This window comes from Grammomys surdaster, unplaced genomic scaffold, assembly GCF_004785775.1.
Source record: "Grammomys surdaster isolate TR1022 unplaced genomic scaffold, NIH_TR_1.0 183, whole genome shotgun sequence".
In the NCBI taxonomy this organism is placed as follows: Eukaryota; Metazoa; Chordata; class Mammalia; order Rodentia; family Muridae; genus Grammomys; species Grammomys surdaster.
The window spans coordinates 653,874-671,748 of record NW_021604628.1 but is presented as its reverse complement, the minus strand read 5'-3'; positions in this window follow the sequence as shown (position 1 = coordinate 671,748).

The window sequence follows — 17,875 nt, the reverse complement described above, 5'->3', positions numbered from 1 at the left end:
CTCTCTCTCTCTCTCTCTCTCTCTCTCTCTCTCTCTCTCTCTCTCTCGTCTCCCTCTCAATAAATGAACAAATAAAGGGGGCTAAGAGGTGATGGCCCAGGTGTTAATAGTGCTTACTGCTCTTACAGAGGACCCAAGTTCAGTTCCCAGCACCCAAGTCTAGTGACTCACAACTCCCTGTCACCCCAGCTCCCTTGGGATTGATCCTATGTCCTATTCTGGTCCCTTCAGCCACCTGCCCTCTCGTGAACCTGTACACACACACACATACCCACGAGCACACATGCACACCTACACATACTTATAATTTAAAATAATATTATATATATATTAAAAACCGTGGGAGGGGGGAAAACCCTAAAAAATAATGAATTGCTCCTAGCTGCGAATGGTGACAGTCCCCTGTAACCCCAGCACTCTGGCACTGAGGCTGACCAATGGTGAGTGCCAGATTAGCCTGGGCTACACAATCAATCCTCCTCCCCACCCCCCCGCAGGGGTGGGGGTAGGGGTGGAAGGAATGAAAAAGGCTCTAAGGAACAATCAGAAAAATTACCCTAATGACTAAATAACAAATGGTTTTGGAAAGACAAAAGCCGTAATTGTGCTGGCAGGTCTAGGTAAAGAGTAGCGTTTGTTATCACTAAACTGTACACTAATCAAAATGTCAAAGGTTGCCTTGCTTTTCACCAGAGAAGTGTAGGAGGAAGTTTGAAGAGACAGCCAGACCAAACATTTTTTTTTTCTTTCTGAGACAGGGTTTCTCTGTGTAGTCCTGGCTGTCCTGGAACTCACTCTGTAGACCAGGCTGGCCTCGAACTCAGAAATCTGCCTGCCTCTGCTTCCCAAGTGCTAGGATTAAAGGCGTGCTCCTCCACAACAGGTACCCAGGATGGTTTTAAAATACTTTTGTTTTGAAATGCCAGGGATCTAATCCAGGACCTTGAATTAGAAAAGGGTTCCCATATCAACTGCTGAGCACAGTAGAATCAGCCTACTGGGCTTCTGGCTTTTTCTTTTTTCTTTCTTTTTTTTTTTCTTTCTTTCTGAGACAGGGTTTCTCTGTGTAGCCCTGGCTGTCCTGGAACTCACTCTGTAGACCAGGCTGGCCTTGAACTCAGAAATCCGCCTGCCTCTGCCTCCCAAGTGCTGGGATTAAAGGCGTGCGCCACCACCGCCCAGCGCTTCTGGCTTTTTCTTGTTAAGGTTTTTCAACTAATCCAATAGAAGCAATTAGTATCTGTATGGTTTACTTCTCCCTTACAAATTATCCTAGGCTGGTTGAGGTGGTCCTCACCTTTAATCCCAGCACTTGGAGGCAGAGGCAGGTGGATCTCTTGGAGTTCAAGGCCAGCCTGGAAGTCCTGAGTAAATTCCATGCCAGTCTAGTGAGAACGTGCCTCAAAAATAAATAGCTAAAATTAACTGAAATAATTTTTCTAGGGCTTAGAGAGATGTCCCAGCTGTTAAAACACTGGCTGCTCTCACAGAGGACTCATGCCCAGCTCCAAGCATCCACATGGTGACTTACTGTCTGTAATGATCCAAGACTAGGAAGGTAGAGGCAGGAGGATTGGGATTTCAAGACCATCTCAGCCTGGACTACGGGAGACCCTGTCTCAAAAAGGAAAAAAGGATAGGGGTGTAGCTGGAGAGAAGCTAGAGAGATGGCTCAGTGCTTAAGAACACTTGTCTCTAGCAGAAGACCTGGGTTCAAATCCCAGCACCCACAGTAAAGCAGTTTATACCTACCCATAACTCTGCTTTCAGGGGAATCCAACACCCTCTTCCGGTCCCCGAGGGGATCCTGTGTTCAGTGGACTTATATGCACAGAACTAGCATGTTTTAAAGTCTCAGCAGCTCTGAGGAGGCAGAGGCAGGCGGATCTCTACGAATTCATGAGTTTGGGAAATGCCTGGTCCCCAGAGCAAGTAAATGAAACAAAACAAAATTTAAAAATCACTAAATCTTTTAAAAAGAAAGGTGAGGACGGGGCCGTGGGTCAGTTGTTAGAGACCTAGCAAGTTTGAAGCGCTTGGTTTGATTCCAGGCATTCCTAATCTGAAGCAGTGGACCGGCAGGATGACTCAGCAGACAGAGGGACTTGGGGAATAAAGCAGAGACTTTACGGCCAGCCTGATCTACATACGGAGTTCCAGGGCAGCCGGGGGTTGTTACATAGAGAAACTCTGTCTCAAAACACCAAAGAAACAAACAACCAAAAGGTATTCTATGGTTAGGTTGGAACTGTATGGCCAAGGCAAAGGTTCAAGAAGGTGGAGAGGTCTAAGGAAGGTTCTATGTGGAAATTTTTTTTTTTCTTTGTTTTGAGACAGGGTCTCTCTGAGTCGATCTGCCTGGCCTTGAACTTCCACAGATTCACCTGCCTCTGCCTCGTCAGTGCTGGGGTTAAAGGCTTGCACCGCCACACCCACTTTTTAAAAATAGACCTTAAAGTGTGGATATTGTTAAAGATAGAATGGAATGGTTAAAAATCAGGAAGGATGCAGCCATGGTAGCACACGCCTTTAATCACAGCACTCGGGAGGCAGAGGCAAGCAGATCTCTGAGTTCGAGGCCAGCCTCAACTATATAGTGAGATCAGGACAACCATGAAAGACTATAGAAAGAAGCCCTGTCTCAAATAAGTAAACAGACAGAAGATGGTTCGGGTCATATCCTCAGCTCTCTCTCTCTCTCTCTCTCTCTCTCTCTCTCTCTCTCTCTCTCTCTGTGTGTGTGTGTGTGTGTGTGTGTGTGCGTGTGTGTGTGTGTGTGTGTGTGGGTATGTACATTTTAATAGAATTGGCCTAAAAGGACAGAAGAGGGCACTGGATTCCAGGAACTGGAGTTATAGCCGGTTGTGAACCACTGGATAAGTGCTAAGAATCAACTTCTATTCTCTGAGAGGGTAGTCCATATTCCTTTTTTTTTTCCCTAAAGATTTATTTATTTTATGTATGTGAGTACACTGTCACTGTCTTCAGTCACATCAAGGGTCTGTCTTTAGTCACATCAGTAGACTAAATACACTTGAAATTGTGATCCTCCTGCCTCAGCCTCCTGACCTGGATTGTGGTGCTGTACTGCCAGGCTGGGTTAGTTTTGAGGTTTTGTTTGTTTGTTTGTTTAAGTGTCATAGTTTGAATATGTTTAGCCCAGGGAGTGGCATTATTTGGAGGTGTGGCCTTGTTGGAGTAGGTGTGTTACTGTGGGTGTGGGCTTTAAGACCCTCATCCTAGCTGCCTGGAAGCCAGTATTCTGCTAGCAGCCTTCAGATGAAGATGTAGAACTCTCAGCTCCTCCTGCACCACGCCTGCCTGGATGCTGTCATGCTCCCACTTTGATGATAATGGACTGAACCTCGGAACCTATAAGCCAGCCTCAATTAAATGTTGTCCTGTATAAGAGTTACCTTGGTCATGGTGTCTGTTCACAGCAGTAAAACCCTAAGACATTAAGATAGTATCCGGTTACATAGCTCAGGCTGGTACAGACCTTGTGATCCTCCTGCCTCAACCTCTGAAATACAACCATACCTGGCTTGCTTTGTTTTCTATTCATGCTGGTTATGATTGTTTCTGTTCATTTGGTTGTGGTTATTTGTTTCTCAGGGTGGCTTGAAACTCACTGTAGCTTGGGGATAGATCCCTCCATCTTGAAGATTTATTTATTTATTTATTTTATTTATATGAGTACACTGCTGCTGTCTTCATACACACCAGAAGAGGGCATCAGATCCCATTACAGATGGTTGTGAGCCACCATGTGGTTGCTGGGAATTGAACTCAGAACCTCTGGAAGAACAGTCAGTGCTCTTAACCACTGAGCCATCTCTCCAGCCCAATACCCCCATCTTTTTTTTGTTTGTTTGTTTTTCGAAACAGGGTTTCTCTGTGTAGCCCTGGCTGTCCTGGAATTCACTCTGTAGACCAGGCTGGCCTCGAACTCAGAAATCCGCCTGCCTCTGCCTCCCAAGTGCTGGGATTAAAGGCGTGTGCCACCACTGCCTGGCATCGTTACCTCCATTTTAAAGGGATCTATCTGCTTCAATTTCTTCACTATGTCCAGCTCCATTTAATTTAATTTCTGTATCTTGAGTGCTTTTTCTAGCTGTATGTCTGCACACTATGTGTGCCTGGTGCCTACTGAGACCAGAGGGACCTTTGAAACTGGAGCTGGAATTATGGTTCTGAGCCCCCACATGGGTGCTAAGAATCAAACCTCGGTCCTCCAAAGAACAGCCAGTGCTCTTAAATGGCGAGCCATCTCTCCAGCCCTCCATCTTCTTTTTGTTATTAAACCTGGACTCAGACTGGAGTCCTGGCTTTCTTCCATATTTTGAAATGGGATTTAAATCCTTCAGACTCAAGGAATCATCCACCTGCCTCTGCCTGCTGAGTAGCTGAGACTACAGACCTCAACAGTGTGTGCCAGGTGCCCGGAAGTGAGATTCTCCAAGTGTCTAAATGCAAAACTGGCCGATCCAGGGAACTTAGCGAGCTGCCCCGCCCCCACACAGCACTGATATCACCTTTCCTTGTCTAGGTGTTCAACGGTGCCACTTTACTAAGGAACCACTGGAGTGGGGCATGGTGGCACACACTTGTGATCCCAGCAGTCCCTGAGGAGGAACAGAGTTCTAGGACATCCTGAGGTAGACAGTAAAGACGAAGAAAAAAAAAAGACACCCACCCACTCACTAGGTGAGAAGGTCACCCTTCCATGGGTCAGAGTCACACCTCAAATCCTTCTTATGAATGGAAGTTGAGCTGGCAAACAGCCAGTCCCGAGTTTATCCTGTCTCTTTCAAGACTGAAGAAGCCATCTGATCTTTCTTCCCTCTTCCTGACCACTTCAACCGGGTGTTTTAAAACCCGCAGCGATTATTGTCGGTAACCATAGGGCACTCTCTGAGCATTCGGTGTGCCCATTTGTAAGAACTGCACGCATAGCTACAGTAGCTACGTGACAGAGCGCTTGCCCAGCACACTTAAGGCTCTGGGTTCCACCCAGTACCTTAATCAATCAGTCATCCAATCAAATTAGGGCTGGAGATGTGGCTTTCTGGTAAAAGCACTTGTCTTATATGTAGCGGGTCCCGGGTTCAATCTCTAGGCACCGTGGGCAAAAAGATAAGATTATTTGTAAGTAGTTAATGATAGTTCTTTTTCTATTGCTGTATTAAGACACCCCAATGATGGTAATTTACAGAAGGGAGGGTTTATCCGGGTTTAAGGTGGTTTAGGATTAGAGTCTGTGATGTTAGGGGTCAGATGGTGCCGGGGCAGGTGGAGCAGCTTAAGTGAGGCTGTGAGTCTTCAGGCTCACAAAGCCTGCCTCCAGTGACACATTGTCCCAATACTGCCAACCAAGGTCAAACGCCTGAGACTACGGGGCACATTTACTGTCTGTCTGTTTTGCTTATGGAAACAGTGTCTCTCTGTGTAGCCCAGGCTGTCCTGTAACTGGCTCTGTAGAGCAGGCTGGCCTCACACTCACAGAATTCTACTTGCTGTTGCTTTCCAAGTGCTCAGATTAAAGGTGTGTGCTACCGCCCCGCTCAGGTTTACTATTTAGATCGCCGCATTACTTAAGTCAGATATGGGATGCCCATATTCGTAATTCTAGCACTCAGGGTATTGACCCTAGAGGATTTTGATTTTGAGGCCAGTCTGGAAAACTAGGCTCAAAAAATAAAAATGGGGGTGAGGGGGAAGATGACTCAATTGGCAAACTGGTGTGGAAGCAAGAATGGGAGCCAGAGTTCTGTACCCCGAATATTCACATGAGAGCTGGGTGCAGGCTTAGATGCTTATAATTCCAGCACTGAGGTGCGTGCGCGCGCATGCATGTGTGTGTGAGTGTGCACACGCGTGTGCAAGCACATGTGCTTGTTAGATGGAGAATGACATCAAAGACACCTTTTTTTTTTTTTTTTTTTGTTTTTCGTGACAGGGTCTCTCTGTGTAGCCCTGGCTGTCCTGGAACTCACTCTGTAGACCAGGCTGGCCTTGAACTCAGAAATCCACCTGCCTCTGCCTCCCAAGTGCTGGGATTAAAGGCGTGGGCCACCACTGCCCGGCCTCAAAGACACTTCTTATCAACCTTTGACCTCCACATGCAGGCGCACACGTACCTGTTCACACAGAGGCACATGTATTTAAATATAAATAACCAATTAATAGTAAATAGGAAAAAACAGCAAGCGCCCTTAAGGGTGGCACACAGCTGTTAGCAGCTATTCGGAAGGCTGACACGGGTCCTTCACTTGACTCACATATTTAGGGCCCATGTGGGTAGCACAGATACTCTCGCCTCTCTATAATGACGTATGCCTAAAGGTCAAAGGGCAGCTTGCAGAAGGTCAGTTCTCTCCTTCCACCACATAAGTCCCAGGGACCGAACTCGGGCGGCAGGTACTTTTACCCGCTGACCTGTTGCCAGCTCTAAAAAAAGAATCGACTCCAATCTGAGGCAACACGCACGAGATAAGACGGTTGTTCCCTGCCTCTCCCTCTGTCCTCGTCACCGGTTTGATAAATTATGATGGGAAGAAGGATGGCTGTTGGCTTTTCCACCACACAGATTTCTGCATGCCTCATGGGTGCAAAACACGGCTAATCAGTCTCATAAAAATACAAACATCAAGGCACAGGTGCCCAGGCTGCCTCTGACCCCAGTACTCGGAAGACTGAGAAGGAAGGATCATTACAAGTTTAAGGGCAGCCTGGGCTACATAGAGAGACTGAGGCAGAAAGACCTCAGATTTGAGGCCACATTGAGCTATATATTGATACTCTATCTCAAAGAGTAAAATAAGACAAGCAGATTCCGGGGCTGGGTGCGTAGTTCAGTGAGAGATCTTGCTTAGTTCACTTCCTGGCACCAAAAATACTTTTTTTTTTTTTTTTGAAGCAAGATTTTTGCCTTCTTTAGGTACTTGTGCCAGATGTGGTGGACCTCACCTTTGATCCCAGCACTCGGGAGGCAGAGGCAGGTGGATCTCTGTGAGTTCAATAGCAGCCTGATCTAAAACCAGAGAGAGAAAGGGACTGGGGGAGGGAGAGGGGGAGAGAGGAAGGTATTTACATTGATTTCCAGATTCCAGGCTAGGGGACTATCTTAGTGGCAGAGAACTCTTGCATAACATGTCCGAGGCCTTGGATTCTTTTCCCAATACTAGAAATAAAGAGTATAAATAAATAAATACATAAATAAATAAATAAAAGATAACCCGTTTCCTAAAGCCAAGGCCTAGTGAAGTAGGTGTGAGGTGTGATCTAATGAAGTATATCTATGCCAGGCATGGTGGAGCCTGAGTATGACCCCAGGCTTCAGAGGTGGAGGCAGGAGGATCAGGAGTTAAGATAAACTCTGGCTACATAGAGGAGTTCAACCATGGCCTGAACTACAGAAGACTGTCTTACCATGCAAACAAACAAACAAACAAACAAACAAACGAAACAAGTAAAATCTAAGTTTCTGGAGGGTGAGCAGTTGAGACAGGGTTTCACCTAATTCCTAGCTGGCCTGGGAGTCACTATGGAGACCAGGCTGAGCTTGAAGCTGCTGCATCCAGTCCTCCTGTCTTAGCGTCCCCTGTAACTGTCACTGGATTACAGGTATACACAGCCATGTCCGGCTGCTGTCTAATATTAGCTGTGCGTTAATTAATCCTTTTCTGTGGCACATATGGCACATACATATTCATGTATATCCATATGGCACATATGTGCATATTTTTCTCTCATTCTCTTAATTGCTGGCATACCTAGAAAATGAGATAACTTGCCCAAGGACCACAGGTGAATTAGATGCAAGCCATCCTTCTTTCCTGGGGGACGCCTGGGGTGTCGCTGTCTGTTAGGGGTCGGAGCTGCTCATCTGGGCTAGGAGAAAACTCAGTGCCTAACAAGTGCTAGGGAGCTGAGTTCAAATCTACATACAGCTGGACAAGCGAGTTACGTCAGCAATGTTTGCACGGAGAGATGGGAGCTGAGACAGGAGAATCTCAGACATGGCTGTCAGGAGCAAATGGAAGAAAGACCCTCACTTTGGGTGGGAGGTAAGCGCTCATGCTGCGTCTGAAGTTGACCTCTGACCTCTACGAATATGCCACTGGCCATTCACGCCCATGCCGTCATAAAGATGTGTGTGGACGCGCACACGAGTACACACACACACACACACTCTGCTTTATAGAAATCGAGCACCAAGTCAACAGAGACACGGGTGACTTGTCGAAGTTCCACGGCAGCGATGACGTAACCAGTTTGGTTGCTGGCACAGGCTTCTTCAACGCTCACCGAGACACCACCGGTAGTAAGGACGGGCTATATTTGCCAAGCGCCACGTTAATGGTATAGGAAATGTAGGCGCTTTCCGGTAACCTGTTTACAAGTTGCTGCACTATGAAAACCAAAACTTTTTCTGGGGGAATTTTCAGGTGCGTGGGGACTTTCCAGTCCTGTCCTCAGCACAGATATGGAAAATGGCCTTTCTCTGCTCTGTGCACCTGCCGGCTTCGCCCCAGTCACGGGGTCACAAGGGGAAGGTTCTGAAAGTGTGTGGTCCTCGAGAGCTTCCGCACCTGGAAGTCTGTCAGAAATGCAAATTTGGGGGCCTGTTCCAGACCCACAGGATCAGAAACTGAGAGGGACAGGGAGGGGGTCAACCATCTGCTCGGTTTTTGGTTGTTGTTGTTGTTTTTGCTTTTTATTTGTTTGGGCTTTTGCCTTGTGATACGGGGGTTGAAATACGTACCTCACCGCATCCAGTTTACAACCTTCCTGCCTCAGCCTCCTAAATACTGGGATTGCCAGTTGGCGGCTTATATCACTCCTTCCAACAGATTTGCTTAAGTACACTTGGCTTAGGTGTGTGGTCTCACTATGTATCTCCAGCTGTTTCTGCAGCTCACTACTACGTAGACCAGGATGGACTCGAACTCACAGAGCTCTGCCTGCCTGGGATTAAAGGTGAGCCACAGTATTCTTGTGGAGATCAAAGGACAGCCTTAGGGAGTCAGTTTTCCCCAGTCATCTGGGTCCTGACCAATCCGTCTCAGGTCTTCAGGCTTAGTAACAAATGCCCTTGCCCACCAAGCCATCTCACTGGTCCCTGTTTTATTTATTTATTTATTTATTTATTTATTTATTTATTTATTTATTTTTATTTGTTCGTTCGAGACAGAGTCTCCATGTCGCCTAGTCTGGCCTGGAACTCACAGTAATCTCCTGCCTCAGCCTCCCTGGGTTCCCCAGGTGTGGTGTTCCGAAATGCTCTTAAACCCAGAGTTCCGGAGATAGATGGAGATTGAGCTCCGTGAGTTCAAGGCCAGCCTGTTCAGCGCAGGACTGTACCTCAAAACAGGGAGGTGGGGGAAGGGTGGAGGGAGGGTTAGGACACTGAGAGAGAACCCTGAGAAGCCACAAGGTGGAGAAGACGGCTATGTGCAAGCCATAGCATCCAGGACTAAGAGGGTAATTGGTTTCTGCTGTTCATGAAACCCAGGTTTTCGCTCTTCATTTCTAAGCCCTAGCAAGCTAAGGGTTTCCTTGACAACTTTTCCACAAGCTGAGGCTGGGGCATCTCCCGTTCAAAGTAACTCATTGGTACTCTGTGTCAAGATTCATATAAAAGAGAGAAGAAGGGTTGGAGGTCAGAGGGATGCCTCTGTGGTTAAGAGGGCTTGCTGCTCTTCCAGAGGACCCAGGTTCTAATCCCAGCAACCACCTGGTGGCTTTCATCTGTTAACTCCAATTCCAGGGGATCTGATACCCTCCTCTGGCCTCCAAGGATACCTAAACTAATAACAAGTAACACACACACACACACACACACACACACACACACACACACGCACAGGCTTTAATCCCAGCACTGAGAAGGCAGAAGCAGAAAGAGATCTCTCCTGAGTTCAAGGTCAGCACAGACTACATAGTGAATCACAGGCCAGCCACGGCTGCACAGTAAGACCCTATCTCACTGGGCAGTGGTGGTGGTGCACGCCTTTAATTCCAGCACTTGGGAGGCAGAGGCAGGCAGATTTCTGAGTTTGAGGCCAGCCTGGTCTACAGAGTGAGTTCCAGGACAGCCAGGACTACACAGAGAAACTCTGTCTCCAAAAAACAAAACACAAAAACATAACAAAACAAAAACGACCCTATCTCAAAATAAATTATGAGTTCATTTCTTTTTATTTTTATTTGGTTTTTTTGAAACAATGTTTCCCTGAATAGCCCTGACTGTTTTAGAACTCGCTCTGTAGACCAGGCTGGTCTTGAACTCAGAGATCCACCTGCCTCTGCTTCTGTATGCTGGGATTGAAGGTGGACAGCACCACCGCCCACCTAATTGAAAATACTTTTTTTTGTTGTTTAAATGAGAGAAGGTTCTGTACTCAAAGGCGGGTCACTTGATCAGGAATATCCAAAGCCTTGGAGGGAAAAATAACAAAACCAAAATCCAAACCTGACTCTGATGCAGGCCACATTGAGGCGATGGCAGGACAAGGTCCTTTTGAGATGACTCGGGCTAAGTCATAGTTGACTCTCCAGCCCTTGAGCAGGGAGCTGCTCCAGGCTTCCCATGCGCTCCGGTGTTACCTCCGTCCTGACTCAGCCATTTGGAGGTTGAGCAAGCTGAACCTCTCTGAAGACTCAGTTTCCTCGCCTGTAATTTGAGGCTAATAATAGCTCCCACCCTCCTAGACACAATTCTGTAATTACTGAGTACATCACAGGCACCCGGGACATGGTGACTTAGCCTGGTAATTAATAGACCTGTTCACCGTGGCACCCTCAAGTGAGGTTTTGAAGCTGTAACACTTACACCTGTTCAACACACACAGGGAGGGCACTGTGGTGAGTTTTTTAATTTTACTTATTTTTATGTTTATTTTATTTTTGTCTGTATGTTTTGAGACATACAGGGTCTCACTATAACCCTGGAACTCACTATGTAGTCCAGGCTAGCCTTGATTTTATAACAATAGAGACCCACCTACCTCTGTCCCCTGAGTGCTAGGATTAAAGACTCACAGGGCACCGTGGAGGACTGGAATCCTCTCGGGAATATCTGTAGCCTTCTCCTTCCATCTCCTGGACTGGTCTTGTGATCAGCCAGAAAGTAACTTAGAGTCCTCTTCATCTCCCTGAGTGACCATCATCCCAGACTTCTGACCCTGCAAGATCAACTCTCTAATTAAAAGGAACTGTCTCCTGTGCACTTCATCGGGGCTGGTGAATTCCTTAGGATGCAGGAAACATTGTTTGAGAGCTAGTTTGGCTCTCTCACCACACTTGGGAAACAATTGACTTCCCACGTCACCTTGCAACCAAAGGTAAGAGATACATTTAGGGCAAGAGCCAAGGCCTCGATGGGGGAAGATATTTTTAAGCAGGGGGATTTCCTCAAACCCATCAAATGACACCAGGTAGACAGCTGCCTATCCCACGTGACCTGGCGACTTCCCGGGCATGCAGTTAGCTATACTCCAGGATGATGCAGGAAGCAGGTCTGCCCTTTCCCTCCACAGGGCCCAGAAGCAGGGATGACACCATTTGAGTTACTTCAAGTTCAAGGCATCCGCTCTAGAGCTGTGTGGACCAGGGGTTTAGAGGAGACACCGTTTGTATAAAGTTACAAGAATAAGATGTTCAATTGGAATCAGGAGCCATTTGCTTAATCCCAATAAGATGCTTCAAAGTGACCTCTAAAAACAAAATGTTAAAAAATTTAGGGACTTTGCCAGGCATGGTGGCACAGGCATGGTGGTGCATGCCTTTAATCACAGGGCTCAAGGCAGAGGCAGCGGACCTCTGAGAGTTCCAGGGCAGCCTGGTCTTCATAGTGAGTTCCCAGACAGTCATGGGTTCCCAGACAGTCATGGATACATAGTATCCTTGGTCAAATAAAAAAGGGGCGGGGAGGGGCTGGTGCTGGAGCATCCCTGGCTACAGAGTGAGTTCCAAACTCAGTTCCTCACACTTGTATTGTAAACCCTTAACCTCAGAGCATCTTGCCCTAGTCAGGCTGGCTTTAAATGCAGAGATCCACCTGCCTCTGCCTCCATCCTGAGTGCTGGCATCAAAGGTGTGCACCACCACCACCATCGGGCTCTTTGTATGCTTGCTTGCTTGATTGCTTATTTGTGACTTTTATTTTTTTTAAGACAGTGTTTTTTTTTAATTTTCTTTCTTCCTTCTTCTTCTTCTTCTTTTTTTTTTTGAATAAAAAAGCATAAAGAAAAAGGAATCACCATCGTCTTAATTGTCCTAAGTGAAGACGAGGGACTTTAAAGGACATTGGAGGTATCTCATGTGCACCTTAAAAACTTAAAAAGAAACCAAGAAGTCGAGCAGTGCAGGGGCATACACTCACATTCAGGGGTAACAGCACTGGTTCTTTATTGAGGTGGGAAGTCTCCAGTACAACTAGAAGAGAAGGAAAGACTTGAAGTTGCCCCGTAATTCTTTGGGGCCAGGGATGTAGATCGGTTGGTAGAATACTGTCTAGCATGTGTGAAGCCAGAGAAGCCTCTGTATCCAACCCCAGCACCACATAAACTGGGTGTGGTAGCACGTCTATCATGCCGCATCTGGGAGGAAGCAGGAGGGTTAGGGGTTCAAGGTCATCTCCAGCTACTTAGCAAGTTTGAGGCCAACCTGGGCTATATATTAAACCCAGAGAAAGAGAGTTAGGGTTACGATTGCCAGGATGAAACACCATGACCAAAACTTGGGGAGAAGAGGGTTTATTTGACTTGCACTTCCACATCCCTGTTCATCAAAGGAAGTCAGGACAGGAACTCAAACAGGGCAGGAACCTGCAGGCAGGAGCTGAGGCAGAGGCCATGGAAAGTGCTGATTCCTGGCTTGCTCATCATGGCTTGCTCAGTCTGCGTTATTACAGAACCCAGGACCACTACCTCAGGGATGGCATCACCCATAATGGGCTGGACCCTCCCCTATCAATCACTAATTAAGAAATGTCTTTTTTTTTTCCTTCAAGACAGAGTTTCTCGCCGGGCGGTGGTGGCACATGCCTTTAATCCCAACACTTGGGAGGCAGAGACAGGCGGATTTCTGAGTTCGAGGCCAGCCTGGTCTACACAGTGAGTTCCAGGACAGCCAAGGCTACACAGAGAAACCCTGTCTTGAAAAACAAAACAAAACAAAACAAAACAAAACAAAACAAAACAAAACAAAAGACAGGATTCTCTGTGTAGCCCTGGCTGTCCTGGAACTCACTCTGTAGACCAGGCTGACCTCAAACTCAGAAATCTGGCTGTCTCTGCCTCCCAAGTGCTGGGATTAAAGGCGTGCGCCACCATCGCCCGGCAAGAAAATGTCTTATAGCTAGATCTTATGGAGGCTTTTTCACAATTAGCATTACCTACTGTCAAATGACTCTAACCTATGTAAAATTGACATAAAACTAGCCCACACAACACTTGATGTCTTGTTTATCGCCAAGATTACACATTAATATCAACATTACAACATAAACATACAGTCTCTAAGTTCCCAAAATCATCAACACCCTCCTTTCTCTTTCTCTGTCTCTCTCTGTCTCTCTGTTTCTCTGTCTGTCTCTCTGTCTCTGTCTCTCTCTGTGTGTGTGTGTGTGTGTGTCTGTGTGCGTGTGTGTTTTGAGGCACAATTTCTCTGTGTAATAGCCCTGGCTGTCCTGGACTCATTTTATAGACTAGGTTGGCCTCGAACTCACAGAGATCCATCTGCCTCTGCCCTCTGCCCTCTGCCCTCTGCCCTCTGCCTCTGCAGTGCTAGGATCAAAGGCGTGTGTCATCACTACCTGGTTCACAACTGATTCTTTAGCTCTGGTTGACCAAAACCAGAGATTCTTAAATCAAAATATATAACGGCCTCAACAGTCATGAAGTGTCTCTCAAACTCCTCTCTGGAACTTTCCAAGCCCCCACAGAACAACTTACCAAGCTTTGAACACCCAATGGCTTTCCTAACCTAACCCCCAAATCCAAAGTCCTTCTACAATCCATTCCCCCCCAACCCCCAAACAGGGTCAGGCTGTCAGCACAATACCCAACTCCGGGTACCAATTTCCGTTTTAGTTAAGGCTACTATTGCTCTGATCAAAGAGAGATTTTCTGCTTGAAACTATGAGAGCCAAAAACCAAAACAAACAAACCAATAAAACAAACAAAACAGTAGTACCTAATATATAAGAGTAATGGGCCCGACAGGATGAATTAAAGGCACAGTCTTTTAATCCCAGTACTTTAGAGGCAGAGGAAGGTGGATCCCTGTGAATTCCAGGCCAGCCTGGTCTACATAGTGAGTTCCAGGCTAGCCAAGGTTACATAATGAGACCTTGATGCAAAACAAACAAAAAACCAAACCAAACAACCCAAAACCCTATAATTCAGATTGTAGGAGTCCCCACTCCACATTCCAGACCAGTGAGTTTCCACACGTGGCACTGCAGCCCGCAGAAACTAGTATCAAATACCGGCCCAGCACTGGGAAGAGTAACAGACCCAGGGAGCCCGAAGGGAACCAAGTTCAGCCTAGAAACCACTGCCTTAGTTTCTTTGGGCTGTGGGTTTCAAGGAAGGGAGTTTGGAGCGCTCTGGATGGAGTTGCCTGGGCTCTTTATTACCTATCGGTTTGGTGTGCTTTGACGGTCTCCTAATACGGGGCGGAACACGAAGCCAGCTAGACAAAACACGAACCAGACCTGTTCCACGGAACTCTGAAGTCAGTTTTCTTTGGCTTTGCTTCGGCCATTAAAAAAAAAAAAAAAAAAAAGATTGCTTCACGGGCCCCAATGGTCTCTGAACTTTTCCCTTTTCTAGTAAAAGTCCAAATTCCAGCTGGAGTCCCGACCCACAGACAGCATCCTTCTTCAGAAGCCGCTGTCCCCCACGCTTTGCTGAGTTCCAGAGATAAGATAAATAATTTACCAAATGTAGGTTTCTGGCTATCCACTCTGCTAGCATTTAAGAGCACAGAGCTCCGGCCTCAGGAGAGTGTGATTTGTTCAGATGTAATCCGTCTGCTTTTTTTTCCCCCTGGGAGTTTTTTTTTTTTTTTTAATTTTTTTTTCTACTTGGGGTGTAGGGAGGGGGTTGGGGTTGCCTGGAAAATCCAGGGAGCTCCCAGCATCCCACACATATTTTGGGGATGAGCTGCCTCGATCTTACGGGCTTTACTGGAAATTCTGGAGAATGCTATTTTATTACTTAAAAAAAAAACAAACCATACAGCTGCTGGGGCTCTTTCTCCCCCACCCCCCACATCATGCCTCCACCCTGTAAATCGAGTGAAAACAAAACTCATATGGGACACCACATCTATAATCTCAACACTTGGGAGGTTGAGGCAGGAGGATTGCTTTTAGTTCTAGGTTAGCCTGGACTACAGAGTGAGACTTAGTCTTACCAACCAGGAAAAACAGCAATACACACACACACACACACACACACACACACAGATGGTGTGTGCTGTTCCCAGAACTTCTGCAGAATAAGCTATCAGAAGGGTAATTTCAGTGTTTCGCAATCCGTTTTATCCTAAATTCCTAGGGAACACTATTAAGAGTCATTTCAGGGAATTTTGGAGAGGAGATTACAGAGTTTCTCCAAAATCAAGCAGCATTTAAGGAAAACAAGGGACCTGTGCACTCCCTGCAAGACTCAATGAACTTCTCACCCAGTTCCTGGAGGACAGTAAAATAAAGGAGGGACAGACACTTCCTGGAGCTACCCCGAGGCTTTTCCTCCATAGCTCAAGCCTTCAGTAGCGCTTCATACAGAAAAGGAAAAACCAGCAGATGCTGAGGACTGCGCAAGTCAAATGAAGAGAGGAGAAAAACAAACAGCTGTGTTCCGGATATATGGAACCTTGTCTTTTTCTCTTCTTCTTTTTTTACCCCCCTCTTGTTTTTTTCCGAGACAGGGTTTCTTTGTGTAGCCTTGAATGTCCTGGAACTAGCCTTTAGATAAGGCTGGCCTGGAACTCCCAGAGATCAGCCTGCCTCTGCCTCCTTCCTGCTGGGATTAAAAGGCTTGCAAAGGTAGACACACACACACACACACACACACACACACACTGTGTGTGCCCCTGCTGACACACTACCAGCAGCAGTAGCAGCAGCAGCAGAAGCAGCAGCAGGTCCTCAAGTAACTGGCTCCCGCTGGCCTGGAACTCTCGGCTACCCCTCCACCTCTACTTCTTAAATACTAAGATTTAACTTTCTTAGGACAACCTGATGAACAACATACTCCGTCATTTTGGTGTTTTTGCATTTCTAAATGGTTCGTTGCTTTATCATTTCAACTTAGATAGATTTTCGCATATCCCAAGACAGCCTGGAATTTTCAGTGTAGCCAGTAATGTCCTTTAATTCCTGATTCTCCCAAAGACTGAGATGTCCATTAAAGGCAATAACCTGACTTTTGTCTTCTCTTTTTTTCTTTTTAATGTATTTATCCACGTAAATGTGTGTGCATGCGTGCGTGCGTGTGTGTGTGTGTGTGTGTGTGTGTTCCAGGAGGTCAGAGAACAACTTGTTAAAGTCCATTCTCTCCTACAGGTATGTCCTGGGATCAAACCTAAGTGACCTCTGAGCCATCATCTCCCTGGCATCTGTTTTTGAAGTGGAAGCTTAAACATATCCAGGTGGTGTTTTATAGTGATGTGTACTGATCTGCTGATCCAAAAAGAAAAGAAAATTGGGGTGGGGTGGGGTGTGTGTGTGTGTGTTTGTGTCTCAATTACCTAACCCGGGCTACAAGAGATTCTGTCTCAAAACATACAAACAAAAGACAAGACAAGGGTTGGTGTCCCAGGCCTTTAATCCCAGTGCTGAGGAGGCAGAGGCAAGCAAATAAATGACTTTCGGGGCTAGCCTGGTCTACGTATTCAGTTCCAGGCTAGCCCAGACCACTTACTGAGACTTTCCTCAAAAATAAAATAAAATAAAATAAAGAATAAATAAAAGGGAATAGAGAAACAGATTCACTAAGCATGTAAGGGGTGAGATAAGGACGAGAGGAATCCCTCGCTCCACAGCTCTGAGTCTGAAGCAATTAAGAGTGAACGGTGTTTTACAGGAGAGAGAAAAAAAAAAAAAGATACCTGCCACCTCTTCTCTGGGAGATTAACCTACTTCCCTAGCTCATTTTCTTCTCTACATCACTAAGTGTAAACGCTACGGTAGCTCGCAGCCTCCCAGGGCTCTGGCCTCTCGGGGACACACAGAAGCCATTACCTGTTTCTCTTCCTTCCACCTCTCAGCAGATTAAAAAACAAAACAAAGCAGAAATCTGCTGTAGCTCTTAGCCAGGTTCTCCCTGATCGGAAGAATCGGTTACCCTCGCTTGTCTGAGATGGGGAAGGCGGAGAAGGACCCAGACACCCATCCGGGGAACTCAGGCCCAGAGCTCGCCCAGGTCTGCCTTCAGCCCGGATCTGGAAGGTTTCGGGTTGCTCCTCCCCGCCCGCATGGTTTTGGTTGGTTGGATGGCTGAATGAAACACAACCTTGCCTGCAGACATCAAAGCCTGTCTCCAGCCACAGCAAGCTCCGCTTCCAGCCTTTCGTCTCTCCGGTACATTCCAATTTAGCCTAGGCTGCCTTGCATGATAATGAGGCCTAATTATCGCTTTATCCCTTGATTGAGGTGCTGAGTTTTTGAGACGAGGAGTTCTCGGCTGGGCTCCCCTCGCCCTCCCTCGGTTCCTTTCAGCACACCCCTTGCCTGAGATTCAGCCTGACATCTTTAGCCTATAGGTCCACGATTCAGCTCTCAAATTCCGGCCACGAGTGCGAGAGGACCGCGCATACGGGATGCTCCGAATACCACGGGCGTTTAAAGGGATTTATT